Source organism: Pan troglodytes, chromosome 7, assembly GCF_028858775.2.
Source record: "Pan troglodytes isolate AG18354 chromosome 7, NHGRI_mPanTro3-v2.0_pri, whole genome shotgun sequence".
NCBI classification, from domain to species: domain Eukaryota; kingdom Metazoa; phylum Chordata; class Mammalia; order Primates; family Hominidae; genus Pan; species Pan troglodytes.
This window is the reverse complement of record NC_072405.2, coordinates 99,077,501-99,098,989: the sequence shown is the minus strand read 5'-3', so window position 1 is coordinate 99,098,989 and position 21,489 is coordinate 99,077,501.

The window sequence follows — 21,489 nt, the reverse complement described above, 5'->3', positions numbered from 1 at the left end:
GGCTACTGATATGGTTTGGCTGTGTCCTCACCCAAATCTCATACTGAATTGTGTAACTCTCACAATTCCCTCATCTTATGGGAGGGACTTTGTGGGAGGTAACCGAATCATGAAGGCAGGTCTTTCCCATGCTATTCTCCTGATAGGAAATAAGTCTCACAAGATTGGATGGTTTTATAAAGGGGAGTTTCCCTACACAAATTCTCTTCTCTTGTCTGCCAGCATGTGAGAGGTGTTTTCACCTTCTGCCATGATTGTGAGGCCTCCCTAGCCACATGGAACTGTGAGTCCACTAAACCTCTTTCTTTGGTAGATTGCCCAGTCTCAGGTATGTCTTTATCAGCAGTGTGAAAACAGATTAATACAGCTACCTTAAGGCATTTTAGGCTTTCACTAGTACTTTCCTCAGAGCCTGCTTCCTGCTTCCAAAACCATCCCTACATTTTAGATATTTACTGTGACATCACCCCACTTCCAGGTGCTAAAATCTATATGTACGTATCTGATGTTATGGGCTGAATCATGTCCCTGCAAAAGTTATTACACTGAAGTTCTATCCACCAGTTCAGAATGTGACTGTCTTTGGAGACAGGACCTTTAAAGTGATAATTAAGGTAAAATGAGGTCATACTGGTGGGCCTTAACCCAATATGATTCATGACCTGATAAGGAAAGGAAATTAAATAATAGGCACATAAAGACAGAGGAAAGACCATGTAAAGACAGAAGGAAAATACAGCCATCTATAAGCCAAGAAAAGAGGCCTCAAAAGAAATTAACCCTGCTGACACTTTTAGATATGAAAAAAGATGCAATCTCTTCATGCTGCTATAAAGACACATGCACACATATGTTTACTGTGGCACTATTCACAATAGCAAAGACTTGGAACCAGCCCAAATGTCCAACAGTGATAGACTGGATTAAGAAAATGTGGCACATATACACCATGGAATACTATGCAGCCATAAAAAATGACGAGTTCATGTCCTTTGTAGGGACATAGATGAAGCTGGAAACCATCATTCTCAGCAAACTATCACAAGGACAAAAAACCAAACATCGCATGTTCTCACTCATAGGTGGGAATTGAACAATGAGAACACTTGGACACAGGAAGGGGGACATCACACAATGGGGCCTGTTGTGGGGTGGGGGGAGGGGGGAGGGATAGCATTAGGAGATATACCTAATGTAAATGATGAGTTAATGGGTGTAGCACACCAACACGGCACATATATACATATGTAACAAACCTGCACATTGTGCACATATACCCTAGAACTTAAAGTATAATAAAAAATATATGTATATATTTAAAAAAAGAAGACTATGGGGAAAATAGAATCTTTATAGGAGAAATTGACAGCAATTAAAGTCAATATTTCAAAGAAACAGTTACATACTTGAGGAGAATGTTTAAAATGAAACAAAATGTAAGCACGATGCCAAGTATTCTGAGATAAGTCAGGAATGGTAGGACAAAATGAGGCAGACAGTACAAAGAAATATGGAAGTGAAGGTTTTGTGTTTTAGTTGTTGGCTGTAAAAAGACAGGAATGTAAAGCCTGGTGCAACCTGTACTGCCACCATCCTAATTGAAACTATCATTGCCAGCTCTCTGATGGCCCACTACTTCTATTCCATTCTACCTTCAACTTATTCTTCATTTTGACTTTTCTATTTCCCCAAAACATAGACATACACAGAAGCACACGTGCACACACACACACACATACTCACACACAAACTTTTTGCTTAATCTTCACTGTTCTTAAGGAAAAAAAAGGCCCAAATCTTTTACAGAGTTAATGATTTGGTCCACGCCTTCCTTTGTAGGCCCTTTTTTTTTTAATATTGCTACAACATCTCTTAGTGATTCTTTAAATCTCTGTTCAATCAACAGTTCCTCAGATAATGTTTGCTGATAAGAGGAGACTATATTAGATTCTCATTCTTCTCAGAGAACCATTTTTTGTACTTCAGAGTTATTTATCTCAGTTTGTAACTGCATATTCATTAGTGTAACTATTTAATTAATATTTGTCTCTTCTACAAAAAACAAGGTATCTGAAAGGATAAAATTTGTCTTGTTCTACCTACCACTGAACACTCAGCAATCGACACAGTGCCTCACCAAAATAAGAGCAAGAATATTTGTTTAATTAATGATTACATAGGTTCAAAGAATTCCAGGTTCTGAATAAAATTGTAGTATAATATTCCTTCCTTATAACCTTATTTTCTTATTAGTTTAGGCAGTGATATGGTTTGGCCATGTCCCCAGCCAAATTTCATCTTGAACTGTAGCTCTCATAATTCCCATGTGTTGTGAGAGGGACTCGGTGGGAGATAATTGAATCATGGGAGCGGATTCCCCCTTGCTGTTCTCATGGTAGTGAATAAGTCTCATGAGATCTGATGGTTTTATAAGGAGAAACCCCTTTCACTTGGTTCTCACTTCTCTCTCGTCTGCCGCCATGTAAGATGGCCTTTTGCCTTCTGCCATGATTGTGAGGTCTCCCCAGCCACGTGGAACTGTGAGTCCATTAAAACTCTTTTTCTTTATAAATTACCCAGTCTCAGGTATGTCTTTATCAGCAGCATGAAAATGGACTAATATAGGCAGAGCAATGGCTCTCTGCAGCTTGGCCAGCACTATATTTTTCACATGTTAAAAATTTTTGGATGAAGTTGTTTTAGTAACTCTACAAAGGTCACTCCAGGTTGCCCAGTGTCTTCATGAAAGTAATCAGTGTTCCATCTCCAAGGTACTGTTCTCAACAAAGCTTGGCTCCTGGACTGATCCGACATATTTAACTTCCTTCCAGCCAAGGATTGCCACTTTGAATTCCTGAACCCTTGGTAGTATATCAACTCTTGAACACATTCCATATTAATCAATTATAATTAAAATATCATTATACATTTAACCACTATATTAACATTTAGTGTCTCATTGTCCTCTGATATTTTCTTTTTTAATCCACCCTAAATGTTATAGAAAGAGTTGTCTATCTAACATGCGAATGTATTTATGTAACTTTTCCCATTAAAAATCTTTGACAGTTAATAATTTTATACAGAAAAGGGCATGAATTAATTATCATGGTATTGAAGATACTTCAAAAGCTAACCTTAATTCACATTTCCAGCTTCTGTTCCACTGCTCTCTACTTTACCATATATCCTAGAGTATCAACAACTCAAAGTTCATGAAAAGATATGTGCAAAGCCTAAGGCATTCCCATACATTTTAACAGCTGGTTTGTTTGAGATATTTCACATGCCATAAAACGTATGTTATTAAAATATGCAATTAGTGGGTTAGTATAGTCACAAACTGGTATAATCCTCACCACTATCTAATTCAGAGAAAATTTATTACCTCATAAAAAAACCCCGTGTCCAGATCACATCCCCCCTTGCCTCTAGGCCCTGGAAACCACTAATATACTTTCTGTGTTTATGGATTTGTCTATCCTGGACATTTCATATAAATTGATTTATACATTATGTGGTCTTTTGTTTCTGTCTTCTTTCACTTAGCATAATGTTTTCAAGGTTTATCTATGTTGTAGCACATATCAGTATATCATTATTTTTTATGGATGAATAATATTTTATTGTATGGGTAAGTCATATTTTGTTTAACAATACATCAACTGATGGACATTTGAGTTGTTTGCTTTTTTGCTTATTATGAATAATGTTGCTATGAATATTTGTGGACATGTTTGTTGGGATATGTTTTCAATTCTCTTGTGTAGAAAGTAGGAATAAAATTCCTAGGTCATATGGTCAAACATTTTTTTTTTTTCTGAAGATACTGCCAAACTATTTTCTAAAACGCCTGCCTCATTTTACATTTCTACCGCTAATATAAAATGCTTTCCATTTCTCCACATCCTTGTCAACTCTTGTTAGTGTCCATACATTTAATTATGAACATCTTAGTGGACATGAAATAGTGACTTATTATAATACTGATTTACATTTCCCTGATGCTAATGATATTGGCCATCTTTCTATGTTCTTATTAGCCATTTGTATATCTTTGAAGATATGTTCTTTGCCCATATTTTAATTGGTTAATTGTCTTTTTATTGTTAAGTTAAAAAAGTGTTTTATATAATACGGATTCAAGTCTCTTATCAAATACTTGACAGCAAATATTGTCTCTCATTTTTAGATTATATTTTCACTTCATTCATAGTTTATTTTGATATACAATCATTTTTAATTTTGATGAAGTTTAATGTATTTCAGTTTTTATTGGCTGCTTGTGTTTTAATTGCCATATGTAAAAAACTGTTGCCAAATTCAAGGTCACAAAGACTTAAATCTCTATTTTCTTCTAACAATTTTATAGTTTCAGCTGTTACAGTTAGATTTTTGCTCTATTTTGAATTAGTTTTTGTATATAGTACGAGATAGAGGTCCTATTTCATTCTTTTGCATGTAGTTATCCAGCTGTCCCAACACATTTGTGGAAATGTTATTTTTTTCCTTCATTAGATTGTTGGCATCCTTGTAGAAAAACATTTAATCATTGTCTATTTGTACTACTATAAACAGTATTTACAAAGAACAGAGATTAATTAGTTAATTAATATTCTCACAATCCTGAAGGCTACGAAGTCCAGTATCAAGGTGGTGGCAGGTTTGTTTTTCTGGTAAAGGCTGCCCTCTGCTTCCAAGATGGCTTCTTGTTGCTGCATCCCCAGACAGAAGTAACACTGTGTCTTAACATGGCAGAAGATGGAAAGACAAGTGAGCTGACTGTTGCGTGAAGCCTCTTTTATAAGGGCCTTAATCCCATTCATAAAGAGCAGATCCCTCAAGACCAAATTACCTCTTACAAGCCGCACCTCTTACTATCATCACATTGGCCATTAAGTTTTAACACCTTAATTTTGGAAGGGACACACTCAAACTATAGTAACCATAAATGTATTTATTTGTAAACTTTTAATTCTAACCCATTAATCTATATGTCTGTTTTTATTCTATTACCACACTGTCTTGATCGCTATAGATTTATAGTAAGTTTTGGAATCAGGATATGTGCATCCTCCAACTTTGTTCTTCTTTTCTCAACATTTGGCCATTTTGTGTGCCTTTAATTTTTATATAAGTTTTAGAATCAGCTTATTACTCTTGCAGAAACAAGCAGCTACAATTTTGATAGTGGCTTAGCTAAATCTTAAGCCCAGTTTGAGGAGTATTAGAACTTCAAAATTAAGTTTCATATACCATAAACACAAAATGTCTTTCCATTTGTATGAATCGTCTTTAATTTCTTTCAAGAATGTTTTTTAGTATTCACTGTATAATTCTTGCACTTACATGTTAAATTTATTTCTCTGCATTATATTCTTTATACATTGAATTTTTTACTTCATTTTCTATTTATTCATTGTAAGGGAATAGAAATACAATTAATTTTTGTATATTGATACTGTACCTGCAAACCTACAAAACTCATGTTTTAGTTCTAGTAATTTTTCAGGGAATTCCTTGGGATTTTCTATATTCAAGTTCATGGTAGCTGTAAATAGAGATAGTTTTTATTTTTTTCTTCCCTAATTGTCTCTACTACAATGTGAATAGAAGTGTCAAGAGAAGATTTCCTTGTCTTGTTTCTGATCTTAGAGAGAAAGCATCTAATGTTTCACTATTAAGTATAATGTTAGCTTTGATGTTTTTCATAGATGCCCTACGTCAAATTGAGGAAGTGTGTTTCTGCTCCTTAGTTTTGTGAATGTTTTTGTCATTAAGAGTGTTGGTTTTCTTAAATATTTTCTGTGTGTCTCTAGGGATAATCATGCAGATTTTGTCTTTTTTTCTTAATATGGTATGTTACATTAAACAAGTTTTCTATTCTGAAACAGCCTTGCATATCTGTGATAAGTCCCACTTGGTCATGGTATAAAATTCTTTTTATATGCTGCTGGATCAAGTTTACTAGTATTTTGTTGAATGCTTTTGTGTCTATATTTGGAAAGGATATTGGTCTGTAGCTTTCTGTGATATTTTAGTCTAGCTTGGTATCAGGGTAGTACAGGCTTATGTAAGTTGGGAACTCTTTCCTTTTCTTGGACTTTTTGGAAGAGTTTTGTGAGGGGTTGTTTCATTAAACGTTTGGTCAAAATAACCAATGAAGGCACCTTGGCCTAAGCTTTTATTTGTGGCCTAAGTTTTTGATTACTGGTCCAATCTCTTCATTTGCAACAGGGCTTTCTCATTTTCTGTTTATTCTTGTGACAATTTCTTATGTCTCTCAGGAATTGATTCATTGCATCTAGGCTATTTAAATTTTTGGCATACAATTGCTCATCATATTCTCTTTTTTTGGTCCATCTAGCTAAAAGTTTGTCATTTTGTTGATCTTTTCAAAGAACAAGGTTTTGGTTTAATTGATTTTTATATTGTTTTGTATAGTTTGTTTAATTTATGTTTAATCAAATCTTGACCACTTTTGCCAGTTCTTCTCATTGTTTTTATTGAGGTACAGATTTTTAGAGGGCCTTACTCTGTCATTTACACTATTCCACAGTTCCATACTTTTGAGATGATAAAATTATATTCACCCATCCTGGCCACATTTAGTTATCAGCTACCCAGATATGAAGGTAGTTTGTCTCTGAAATCTGTCTTCCATTTATCAGTTTCAGCTGATTATAGTATGTGGGTAGACATCACTAAGATTACTAAGATTTTCTATGTGTATCCCCTCCCAAAAAGGTAAACTTATTAAAAAACTACCTTCCTAGATCAAGGAGAACTCATCTTTAGTCCAAAACAATTATCTGATAAATTAATTCTAAACCTAACTAGAAAATTATTTCCTTTGTCTACGATGATTTAGAGAATCAAAGCAATTTTTGGAGTCAGATAGAACTACTTTACTATCTGAGACCTTCTATTTATTACATGTGTAAAATTGTTGAATATATATGGGAATTACTACATTGATTATCAAATGAATGAGTGAATATAAACATACAAATATAAACATATTTAGTAAGGCACTATGATTTGTTAAACACTTTAACATGAATTATCTTATTTATTCATCATTTCTATGCAGCCCCGTATTTATATGATATTTGAGTAAGAGTAACTAAGATTTTCTGTGCCTTTATCCATAGAGGGAGTTTTCAAATGCATTATCTCATGTTCCCTGTGTAAAATACTGCAAAGTCATTAAAATTATCAACCTGTCTAGAGAAGTTCTAATGTTATAACTTAAATCTATGCCTGGGATCCAGGTTCTGAATACAATTCCAAACATTTATTCACTAATCTGACTTGACTAATTTATTGAACATTTGATACATTTTTTGATTAATGAAAACATTAAGTCATGTTTGAATTTTTTGCCTATTTAACCCACTTAGAGATTTTGAAAATATGTTTAAAGCTTAAATATGTCTGAAACACTTGAGATGAAGATATATTTCTTTTTCAGGTTTCAGGAAAATAAATGTGAATTAATGCTTGGAGAGTGTGTGCTTTGCCCTATTCACGATATATAGATGTGGAGAAAAATTCAGTTGCAACCTCTTTTTGCTTCAGTATGCATCAGTAAATCTCCTGATAGCACAACATTTTCTGTGTACTGGATTATAATGATGTACACATCATTAAAGACTAATACAGGGAATCAATTAACTTAGACCCCAAACCAGCACAAGGAATTGGCAGTCCTAGTGGAAAGAACCACTGAGCTTAAATGTATCTCTAATACCACTTCCTAGCTGAAAAGTTATAGTATTTTCCTCTACAGTGGTTCTTCTTGATACAAGGGCTAGTGTGTTCTGCATATGATTTGGGTTGCTCTCAAAAACATGTTTGCTGTCTTAATAAGTTCTCAAGAGACAGCAAAGAAAGTAGGGTTTCTCATTTACAGAGCTCACAGTGATTTAAAGCATTCATTATAAGTCTACCTCATGTGAATTCATGTTTCATATAAAGCTGCTTTGGTCTGAAATTGCACACAATATTCAAAGCCTATGCCCAAAGTCTTACATCATAAAGAAAAATAAATAAATTGAGAATGTGCATAGCAAGTGAACCATGATGTAGGGCCCCTGGTTTAATAGAGGTCATTTACAATGCATTAATATTTGGAGATAACTTTTCAAAAGGTTGTGACATAGACTTTCTTATTTGCATAAAATTGGATGCAACATTCCATTGGTTAGTTGGAGTAAATGTTCAAAGTGGCAATCCTCAAAAAACATGGCTCAAACTATAATTGTAAATAGACTACATGGAATGATGTTGAAATAAATGTGAAATGCATTATATTATTTTACCTACAAGCTGATTATGATACAAAGAGAATAAACAAGTAATATTAGGTGATCCTTAATGGAAAAAAATCAAAATGATCTATAGTTGTTTTGCTGAGGGCATAATGACTCTTATATCTCCACCAAATAAATTTTGTCCCTATAGCTCAATCTCTGATATCTCCTATGTGTGTATACTAGTAGATTTCTAGTTTACACATTATCTAGACAGAAAAGAGGATTTATTTGAAGAGTCTTAATTAAGGAATGTTTTAACTGGTCCCACTGGATGTTACCTAAGATCTTACTTTTGCAAAAACATAGATATGCATATATATACATATGTATGCATGTGTGGGTACCCTCCATTTACATATATATGTATATACACACACGTGTATATACACATAAAATGTATACGTACATAAATGTGTGTATGCACGTGTGTGTGTATATATATGTAAATGGAGGGTGCCCACACATGTGTGTGTGTGTATGTCATTTTTATTTATTTCATTCAATTGGATTAAAAATAATTCTATGCTATTTTGGTGGTTTTGCCACTATGATTAATTAAATAAGTTAAAGATATTGTGAGTGATTTAATTTTTCATCCTCTGAAACCTTTAATTCATTTTTACTTCAATTCTCCGCCACCTCATTTATTTTTTATTTAAAAATTGAATCTATTGTTATATAGCATAGCAGACATTTAACATTTTTATCTGTCTACAATCTACTTACTTTTGCTTAATAAGACTGTATTAGAACCTTACTTTCTTGCTTCTAGGCAATGTCGGCTTTCAAGCTATGAGACACTGTATATATAGATATATATATATACACACTGTATATATACGCTATATATGCATACATACATATATATGCATACATGAATATATAGTACATATATATGTATGTACTATATATGCATACATGTGTACATACATATATAGTGTATATACACTATATATACATATATATATATATATATATATATATATATATATATATATATAAAAAACTAATTTACCAGATGAGACCAAAGGCTTCCAGCTTTGACTGGGACCCAGAGTAAGAGGACACTCTGCAGTAGCCTTGGATTCAATGAAATTATGTTCCTCTACTCATACGATCCAAGATATACAGTGCTGCCCTAAATGACCCTATCAGATCAAAGGTCTAACCTGAGCTTCTGTTAAGCACTAATACAATAATCATAGTAGAAGCCTCAAATTTGCATCATCTTTGCCTACTGAGGCATCTGCTTTATGAGAAGTAGATCTTGGCTTTTTGCCATGCCCTGGCAGATACTGAACATCCAACCATGGCACACTGAATGATCACACAGCCTAAACTGCCAATTGTGAACTGGATATTGTCTAATTCACTACTTCCCAATCCGGATACATCCAGTACCAATATATCATCGAATAGCAGTAAAATATATGGAATTGTGCATGAGCAACATATGTTGAACTGACAAATCTCATGCACAGATCACTTTATCTTCTTGTGAGACTAACTCATGTTACAAAGCTCATCATCCCTCACACCACATCTATAGCCTCATGTGGCTTCTCCATGATGAGTTAACTGAAAAAAATAACATTCCAGCCTGGCTTTTGGATGTAGCTTTATGAAACAAAAGGACCCATCAGAATCAGTCTGCTGCCACATTGCTTTCCATTCTTAGAGAAGTCCTCCTATGCTTGCGAAACTTCAAATGCCATCTCTTGATTTCCGTTCTCCTAGAGGAGATATTGAATATAAAAAATACAAACTATTTTAAAAACCAGAGATTGATTTTTCTGTCCCACTTTTATTATAAAAAGTACAATGACAGGCCCACAATGAAATTATAACTTTTCTTACAGTCGTTTCCTTTTCATGCTTGTTATGCTTCTGCCAGCACTATCATTTTTTAAATAACCAAATACTTCAAACACTGTCGAGATAGCTCACAATATATTGCTTCTGACCAAGAGCTAACTTGACAGTTAAAAGAAAAGGAGAATAAACCAATGCCCAAAGGATTAACTGGCAATGCCGTTGGGCACATTATTCAGAAGTAGCTGGCTTTAATGCATGTTAGTATACCTTATTATAATTCAGTTATAATAATACCATCTTGGAGAGAATGTCTGTGAGGTGGGTTGGAATGCTATCTTGCAGGATCCAATGTGTGTGTATACATTGCTGTGTGTGTTTGCCTGTGTATGTATGTGTGCATGCACCCATGTGAATCCGTTTCTCCCACAGCTACAGTATTTAGTTTTCAGAATCATTTAGAAGGTAGATATGAAAATATCATTTTGTATTGTTTTTCTTAAAGACCTAATCACAAAACGTTTGCTTCTCAGCTCTACTGGTTGCAATGTATAAAAATCCTATAAGGAAATGCTTCCACTGGGGAATATGAAAATACTTCGATTTGGTTGAACTCTAGGCGAGACCTCCCAACTGGCCATTTTGAGATTTCATTTCCTAGTAAAAAGAAGCAATCAGGAGGTTAATACACAAAAATCATAGCAAAAAATCAAATGGAGGATAATCCCATTTAAAATAGCATAAATCCTAAAATTATTTATAAATAATAGGACTTAGAGATAAAAAAAAACTATAAAATTTTACTAAAAAACAGAAAACCTTAATAAGTGAAAAGAGGCAATATTGTATGGAATGACACCACGTCAAAGCTATCAATATGTTTAATACGCATGTGTTTCTTTGTATTTTTCTCCCAGTTATAAATTTTCTTTCAATTTCTACAAAATCCCAAGTTTTGGAATTTTAAATTTTTTATGAAGGGATAGATTTCCAAAAATAAATAGGAATTTATGAATTTGAGGACTAGTGAAACTCAATTTAACTGCTAATACTTTATATTCTAAAGCCACTGTGATCAAAGCATGCATTAACTTTGATAAACAAATAGAACAGTTGAGTTCAAAATAGATCTGTGTGTTTATGGAAATCTAGTACCTGAATGAATTGTTCAGGAAGAAATCGAAAACTTGAATAGAAAAATTAATGCAGAGAAGACTAGAAAGGTATGTTGGAATATTGGCTGCCCTTCTTTTTCTGCTATTTTCTGTTTCCCCTGAAATTCCTATTGTTTACAAATGCCTTCTCAATTTTCAGTCTATATGTCTCCAAATCTCTTAAATTTTTTCTCATGATTTTTTTTAACTTACACTTTCTTTTATTGTTTATTCCTTTTAAAATGGAATTCAGTTGCACAGAATTAGAATACTCATAATGCTGAGTTTTTACAGTTCTCACTATGCAATTATAATCTATCCATGATTCTGGATATTAGCCCTTTGTCAGATGAGTAGGTTGCGAAAATTTTCTCCCATTTTGTAGGTTGCCTGTTCACTCTGATGGTAGTTTCTTTTGCTGTGCAGAAGCTCTTTAGTTTAATTAGATCCCATTTGTCAATTTTGGCTTTTGTTGCCATTGCTTTTGGTGTTTTAGACATGAAGTCCTTGCCCATACCTATGTCCTGAATGGTAATGCCTAGGTTTTCTTCTAGGGTTTTTATGGTTTTAGGTCTAACATTTCAGTCTTTAATCCATCTTGAATTGATTTTTGTATAAGGTGTAAGGAAGGGATCCAGTTTCAGCTTTCTACATATGGCTAGCCAGTTTTCCCAGCACCATTTATTAAATAGGGAATCCTTTCCCCATTTCTTGTTTTTCTCAGATTTGTCAAAGATCAGATAGTTGTAGATACGCAGCGTTATTTCTGAGGGCTCTGTTCTGTTCCATTGATCTATATCTGTTTTGGTACCAGTACCATGCTGTTTTGGTTACTGTAGCCTTGTAGTATAGTTTGAAGTCAGGTAGCGTGATGCCTCCAGCTTTGTTCTTTTGGCTTAGGATTGACTTGGTGATGCGGGCTCTTTTTTGGTTCCATATGAACTCTGAAGTAGTTTTTTCCAATTCTGTGAAGAAAGTCATTGGTAGCTTGATGGGGATGGCATTGAATCTATAAATTACCTTGGGCAGTATGGCCATTTTCACAATACTGATTCTTCCTACCCATGAGCATGGAATGTTCTTCCATTTCTTTGTATCTTCTTTTATTTCATTGAGCAGTGGTTTGTAGTTCTCCTTGAAGAGGTCCTTCACATCCCTTTTAAGTTGGATTCCTAGGTATTTTATTCTCTTTGAAGCAATTGTGAATGGGAGTTCACTCATGATTTGGCTCTCTGTTTGTCTGTTATTGGTGTATAAGAATGTTTGTGATTTTTGTACATTGATTTTGTATCCTGAGACTTTGCTGAAGTTGCTTATCAGCTTAAGGAGATTTTGGGCTGAGCCAATGGGATTTTCTAGATATACAATCAAATGTACAAGAAAAAAAACAAACAACTCCATCAAAAAGTGGGCAAAGGACATGAACAGACATTTCTCAAAAGAAGACATTTATGCAGTCAAAAAACACATGAAAACATGCTCACCATCACTGGCCATCAGAGAAATGCAAATCAAAACCACAATGAGATACCATCTCACACCAGTTAGAATGGCAATCATTAAAAAGTCAGGAAACAACAGGTACTGGAGAGGATGTGGAGAAATAGGAACACTTTTACACTGTTGGTGGGACTGTAAACTAGTTCAACCATTGTGGAAATCAGTGTGGCGATTCCTCAGGGATCTAGAACTAGAAATAGCATTTGACCCAGCCATCCCATTACTGGGTATATACCCAAAGGACTATAAATCATGCTACTATAAAGACACATGCACACTTATGTTTATTGCGGCACTATTCACAATAGCAAAGACTTGGAACCAACCTAAATGTCCAACAATGATAGACTGGATTAAGAAAATGTGGCACATAGACACCATGGAATACTATGCAGCCGTAAAAAATGATGAGTTCATGTCCTAGGGACATGGATGAAATTGGAAATCATCATTCTCAGTAAACTATCACAAGGACAAAAAACCAAACACCGCATGTTCTCACTCATAGGTGGGAATTGAACAATGAGAACACATGGACACAGGAAGGGGAACATCACACTCTGGGGCCTGTTGTGGGGTGGGGGGAGGGGGAAGGGATAGCATTAGGAGATATACCTAATGCTAAGTGACAAGTTAATGGGTGCAGCACACCAGCATGGCACATGTATACATATGTAACTAACCTGCACATTGTGCACATGTACCCTAAAACTTAAAGTATAATAATAATAAAATAAAATAAAATAAAATAAAATAAAATGAAAAAATAATCTACCCATGAAAGGATGAATTTATTTATTCATGTATGGATTTATTATTTAATTTATCAAGAAATAAATTCCTTAATTTATTAAGGAATAAATTGCAAACATACCACTTTTTTCCATTACATCTTCCTGCATATTTTTATTCATATCATTAGAATGAATATTGCTTTACTATACATAAATACATGTACATATATTATATGTATATATATACCTGCTTAGACACGATACTGTTATTTTACTTGATTTTAAACTCAATAGTATCATATTGCATATTACTAAGATTTATCCATGATGTTGTATTTGGTCCTTTAGAACAATTAAAAATGTTTTAAAAACTATTTTACCTTTATTTATTTCATTTCTAGTGTTCTTCATTTCTTTTTTTTTTTTTTTTTTTTTTTTTTTTTTTTTTTTTTGAGACGGAGTCTCGCTCTGTCGCCCAGGCTGGAGTGCAGTGGCGCGATCTCGGCTCACTGCAAGCTCCGCCTCCCGGGTTCACGCCATTCTCCTGCCTCAGCCTCCCGAGTAGCTGGGACTACAGGCGCCCGCTACCACGCCCGGCTAATTTTTTTGTATTTTTAGTAGAGACGGGGTTTCACCGTGTTAGCCAGGATGGTCTCGATCCCCTGACCTCGTGATCCGCCCGCCTCGGCCTCCCAAAGTGCTGGGATTACAGGCATGAGCCACCGCGCCCGGCCGTGTTCTTCATTTCTTTGTTTCAATCCAGGTTTCTTTACGGTGTCGTATTACTTCTCTCTGAAAAAAAAATTTTTCTTATAGTTTATTTTGCTATTAATTAATTCTTTTGTTTATATTAAAGGTCATTATTTTTCCTTAATTGCTTAAATTAATAAACCCTATTTTTAGAGCAATTTTAAGTTCATAGTGATTGAGCAGGAAGTACAGAGAGTTCCCATTATCAACATTCTGCACCAGAGTAGTACATTTGTTATAATCAATTAAACTACATTATCACTCAAAGACCATTGTGTGTATTAGGGTTCATTCTTGGTGGTGCATATTTTATGAGGTTTACAAATGTACAATGACATATATGTACCATTATGGTATTATACAGAACAGTTTCACCACCCTCAACTCTGCTGTGCTCTGCGTATCCATTGTTCCTTTCTCCTAAACATTGGAAATCACTGATTTTTTTTTTTACTATCTATAATTTTAACTCTTCCCGAATATCATATAGTTGGAATTATATAGTATGTAGCTGTTTCAGATTAACTTTCACTTAGCCATATGCACTCAAGTTTCTTCCATGTATTTTAATGTCTTATAATGTCCATATAATGTCATGCTTATATTTTTAGTATGAAATAATATTCCATTGTCTGGATGCACTACAGTTTATTTATTCATTTACCTACTGAAATACATCTTGATTGTTTCCAGGTTTGGCAATTAAAGCTGCTATAAACATCCAGGCACAAACTTTTGTTTGGACATAAATTTTCAACTCCTTTGGGTAAAGTATTATTGCTGGATCACACGGTAAAAGCATATTTAATAAGAAATTGTCAAACTACCTTGTAAAGTAGCTGTACCATTTTGCATCCACCTGCATTGAATGAGAGTTCCCGATACTCTACATTCTAATAAGCATTTGGTGTTTGTCAGTGTTTTGAATTTTTGCTGTTATTTTTAATGGCAAAACCACAATTACTTTTTCACCAACTAATAGTAGATATGTAATGGTATTTCATTGTTTTAATTTGCAATGATATATGATGTTGAACATCACTTCATATGTTAACATGCTATTTTGTGGTGAGTCCCCAGTTATTATGTAAATAGAGTCTATCTCTTTCACTCTAATAATTCTTGCTTTATACCTCTGGGTGCTCTGGTTTTCGGTGCATACATTATTTACAATTGTCATGTCCCCTTGCTCCATCGATTCCTTTTTAACTATGTAATGACCTTTTTGTTTCTTTTCATGGTTTTGTCTTAAAGCCTATTTTGTCTGATGTAAGTATAGCTACTTTTTCACATTTTTGGCTTCTGCTTGCACAGAATATATTCTTCTGTCCCTCACTTTTAGTCTATATATGACTTTACAGGTGAAGTGAGTTTCTTGTAGGCAAATTATAAATAGGTCTTTTTTTAAATTGTTCAGCAGATCAGTTTTTTGAATTTAGACCGTTTACATTCAAGCTTGGTATTGGTAAGTGAAGACTTATTCCTATCCCTCTGTTTCTTGTTTTCTGGTTGTTTTGTATATGCTTTGTCTATTTCTTCCTTCCTTATTCCTTATGTGATGGCTTTCCGTAGTGATAAGGTTTGATTCCTTTATCCTTATGTGATGGCTTTCCGTAGTGATAATGTTTGATTCCTTTATCTTTCTCTTTTGTGTGTCTTCTCTTCCAGTGAGCTCTTTATTTTTGTGGCTCAGACTGTGTGGTTTTTTATGGACACTGTGGTGAGACTTCGTGGGAGATGAGGAGGGGGACACTGAGTAGGCTGGTCCTCAGTCATCTAAGTGGCATGTGCAGACACTGGCAGTGGCAGTGGTGTGTGCCTCAGGTGGGCCACTCTTTGGGCCCTATGCAGGGTGTGTGGGCACTGGTGATGGCAACAGTAGGCTGGGTGGGCCAGATTCTGAATCTCTGGGTGGCATGCACAGGCACCAGTAGGCTGGAAAGTCTGCTTCCAGGGTTTCTACATGAGGTGAATGGACACCAGCAGTAACCATGTTGGGGTAAGCAGGCCAGTCCCTGGGCCCTGAGTTGCAAGGCCTGGGTTGCAAGGGCTAGCTAACCTCTGGCCCCTGGCCTTGCTGCTAGAAGGGAGTGGGGTCACTGTCTGTGGAAGTGGCCCTGGGAAGACTGCTTTCTGGCTCTAAGGAGTGCATACTTCAGTTCTCTATGTCCTGAGGGCAGACTTCCTGATGCGCTGGACTGCCTGTTCCCCAGGGTGTAGGGTGTTGTGCAAGCAGTTTGGGTTCCAGTGATGTGACTGCCCCTGGCTCCAGTCAGCACAATAATGCTGCAGCCCTCTGGGTGGATGTGAGGGGATGTTAGCAGGACCCCAGGCATGTGGAGATACAGGAGATATTGGGCCCTAGGTCAAGATGTAGTCCAGTGTTGTCTCTGCTCTCAAAATGGTGTCATGCTTGAGCAGCTTGGGTACAGCATGAATTCCCTCTCTAGAACAACGCAGCCTGAGTCCCTCAGCATATTCACCTGCCCAATCTTCAACCTTTCTGCCACCAGAATCGTGAGCCAAATAAACCTCTTTTCTTTATAAACTATCTAATCTCAGGTCAGGTATTCTGTTATTAGCAACACTAAACAAACTAAAACATTGTGGTAAGCTAGGATGCTGTCTCAAAATTTTAGATAGAGGAATCCACAATTTGTTCTCTTCGATATTAACTTTCTCATAAACGAGCACGTCCTATATTTGAATGTGGACAAAAACTGAATATCTTTTCAGTAGAAGAAATATTATGTTTTTTAGTCAAACAGATACTAAAATTTAGTCTTTGGGAGACAGTTTTTTAATTATAAAATTTAAATTGTTTTTAAACATTAAATCTACCTAAAAATCACCAAATAAAGTGAATACAACTTTATTTGCTAAAATGAACTTAAGCCCCATAGGACTTGGGTTACATTTTTAAACTTCTGCATCCAAAAGAAAATGTCAAGCTAAGTTCTGACTCAAAACTTTATGCCCCAAATTAGGCCTCTAATCAAATATTTTGTTTATAATATTCCTGTATCTAATTTATCTCCCCATAAACAATCAAGAATTAGAAACGTCAGCCTTACTAGAAAGCATATTTTCTAAACAAAGTTTTATCAATGTTGCAACTCATAGTGCCGAGCATTTTAAATGAAGTTATCAATGTGATGCTGAACATTATTTTGAGATTTTGAAAGTTCAGAAGTATACTATTAAATAATGTTTTAGATTCAGTTTCATTTATTATCTCTTTAAGATTGTTCAATATATTCTCCAAGTTCATCTTTATTCATTACCTTAGAGATAGTCATATTTATGGACTATATTTTTAACAAATATATTTATGAAAAATTGGAATTCCTCTGTATTTGGAGATTATAATCAATGTATAAGAGGCAGTGAAGGGAGTTATTTAAAGATAAACACATTTCTACTGGATTTATTTCTACATGTGTTTGCTAAGTAACTAGACAGAATTGATATTAAGGAGATTTATTCAAATGTACTTTATGAGATATTGGTTTAAACTTGGGTCTCAGATATAAAAAGTGCTGAAGTTTGAAGAATAAAATTATTGTTTACATTTCAATGCTTAGAAGAATTATCTGGGTAAAGCAAGTTGACTCTCCCCCAGGAAGCCTCACAAGATGGAATTATGCTGGTAAATTTGCCATTGTTTGACATTTTTCCATTAGTCTTACTGTCTCATAAACTCTAATGTGTCCCATATTAAGAGTTTTCTAATAAGACATACTAAACTAATTTATGATACAAGAATATACTTTTGTTTTAGTTTACTCTAAGAAAAAGGACTGGTGTTTAGCCATCTAGCTAGCACTTTAAGCAAGATACTCAAAGATCACTCTATCTTCAGGAAAAAAGCTTTTTAAATATAATGATAAATAAACTTGCTTATTTTATTGGGCAGTACTAGTGCTATGAGCAGTGTTATCTCTCTCCAGAGAAATGGCATATGGGAAACCTATTATTAGAAAGTTGTTCATTGTTAATGGAATCAGATCAAAGTGGGACCTAATGGCTCTTGTTTTAGTTACAAGGTAAAGAAAAGGAATTCCTTCAACTCTACTAAAATATATCTTTCAGATATAATCTTTCTTGATTTTTCTATAAAATTTAAGAGTGTTGACTCTAACTTTCTTCTTGAGAGTTCTTTTTACTTACTTGATTCCATGTTTACTTAGATTTCTCCCTTCTCATTGAATACCTATCCATTTATTTTGTGGATTCTTTCCCTGCTCTTTTTTTGGAGACTTTGAATTCCTTGTGGTTATTTCTCACTCTGTGACTCTATGACAATCAGTGATTACATTCACCATGGCTTTCATTGTTATCTCTATAATGGTAACTCCCAGCTTTCTCTCTTGAGTTTGAGGTATCTATATCTATATCCAATGAAATACTAGGCATTCTCTTGGTTGTCTTACAAATATACCAACCTCCTTTGTTTACTGTCTTAGTTGTGACACTAATATTTTCTCTTTTTATTCTTTTTTTTTTTTTTTTTTTTTTTGAGTTTCTGAGTTTGAACCTTAAGAGTCAATCTTGATGCTGATCTTGGATTACTTTAACAAAGTCTCTCTCTGAGAGGTCTCCCCTGACACTCTCAGGTACCTATTTCTGTTATTGGAAATCTGTTGCCTCTAGAATTTCCTTTTATAGCACGTCATGCATCTCCAGAGAGAAGTTAAGTGCTTATAGAGCAAGAACCATGTCTCAGTTCATGGCATATAACAGATATTTAAAGTATTTGTTGAATAAATGTCCATATAAATACATTTTTGTTTTATTTTTTAGTTTTAGCAATGCTTAATTCTCCTTGGATTTTTCTGAATATGAGATTTTCTAGTGTTTCTCTCCTATGCTTCCAGGAGGAAACACTCTTACTAGGCTTGGCATATTCTTTCTCTAGATGTGTCAGCACATTCACTTAAATTGTAATGTGATCTAGTCTAGTAGAAACAGACTTAATTTGTACTTTTCAGAGATCTGCACATTCCTCTTCTTAATCCTCCTTTGTTGATTCTGATTTCTTTCTCATACAGCAATCTTATCTTATTGAAAAATTTATTGTAGAAGTGGGAACCTACCTACCTAGGATAATATCACAAAAGTGATATATTGCTTTGTGATTTAGCTTTCTATTGTAATTTGCTTTTCTAGTTTTTACAACTCTTCATATAAGAGACTAATGACACTGTAGAAATCTTACAGTGCAACCACCTATTTTCACACTATCTAAGGGGCTGCAGAAGATTGCAAAACTGAATGATAGAGCAAAGATTAAAACCCAGAACTCCTAGAACAAACAGGGTTTCATTTATGAGACACTGCTTCTTCCTCAATAATTTACAATACTAGTACAATAACATTTATTTAACACTTATGAGCTTGCTAAGGATGGCAGTGTACATTATTTTCTTTAATTCTTACAAATTTTCTGTGAAATATGTCTACTATAAGATGAGAAAATTAACCAAATTGGAAAAGTTATTGTATTCTACGTTGTTTTTATTTCTGTCTCTCATAGTCCATTTCGAGTTATCATTTTATCAAGGCTAAGGCAATTGTGTAAATATTTAGTCCTTTATTCTCATCTGAAAATAATTTTGTTCATAAATTTAAAAAGAACTCTTTCCAGGAAGTGGAAAGTCTTGAAGCAGAAGCAATAACTATCTTTCAAGTGGGCATGCCACCCTATGGGAGAATCAGGTCCAGAAATGTTTGTAAAAGTATGAGGCAAGAATACACTTTCTACATGCTATAGAAGCAAGATAAGCCACAACATGAAGAAGGTTGAAAATCGCCTTTTGTTACGCCCAATCCTGATCTATGTTTGGCTATCTACAGTTGTGAGTCCATAATTTTATGGGGGAATACAGTGTTATGTTAGGCAATCTGTTTAGATGAATAAGTTAAAGACAACTATTAATACTGTATTCACACAATAATTACAGTTGTGGAGAAAAATTGAGGTCCCAAATCTCCCCCAGTCATTTCCTTGGTACAGCCACTGATTAATTTATTCAGTGGCATGACACACAAATATGACTTTTAACTTCAGGAAAAATCTCAACATAATAACCTAGTCTTGTTCACCTTTCATCCGTTGACCACATACATGGAGGTTATTTCTCTACAAACAAATCTGACCATGTAACTTCCATAATGGAAGCCCAAAATTCACAGTATGGCATTAAAGTGCCCTCACTATATGATTCTAACATATGCTGCCCATGGCTTACTTCTACTCTCTACTCATACTTTTGACATTTCAAGTATTCGTTTCTTTCAATAAAATTTTAATCATCCTTGTTTCTATGTATGCTATTCAACTTCTTAGTCTCACTCAATCATTATCTACTGAGAGTATTTCCCATGACTTTTCACTTCAAGAATAATAAAATACCCCACATTAGATGTGATCTATGACGGATAATACATCTTCTCTCCCAGCACTTTTTCCCTTACGTATTTGTCTGTTTCTCCTAGATATAGAGCTTTTTAAAGATGTAGAATGGAACTTAATTCATCTTTTTCTTTTCTATTCCCCTTTACTAATCTTCAAGCCTAGAATCTACCATAAGGTAGGGATCAATAAATATTTAGGGTAAATTTAATTCAAATTTAAAAGGATATAGCTGGTAATGGCAAAAACAACCCTGAGGAAAGAGAGAAAGAAAAAAAAGAAAGAAAGAAGAGAAAGAAGGAAAGCAAGAAAGAAAGAAAGAAAGAAAAAGAGAGAGAAAGAGAGAAAGAAAAGAGAAAGAAAGAAAAAAGAGAAAGAAAGAAAAGAAAGAAAGAGAAAGAAAGAAAGAAAGAAAGAGAAAGAAAAAGAAAAAACAAAAACAAACAAAAAGGACTCTGGGAAGTAGGCATTCCAACGTGTCTGTCAGGAGTTTGGCAAAATATGTGCCCAATGTGCAATGATAAAACTATAAAAAATTGACAATAATAACTGTTTACAGTCTCTGGAAATTGACAAAAGGCATACAACAAATTGAGAAGAATGTATTAAAGAAAATCTACTGGATCTCAGTCAGAAGAACATGATATTGTGGCGTTTCATCCAGGGTTGCCTTCATTTCCCTGCCAATCTACAAGGCATTTAAGTTCTTCCCTGGCTGGAAGGGCAAGCCATGATATTGGGTAGACCTGTTACTTTGCTGAAAGACACTGAATTTATTTGGAGAAGAGTATGCAAAAAAATCACTG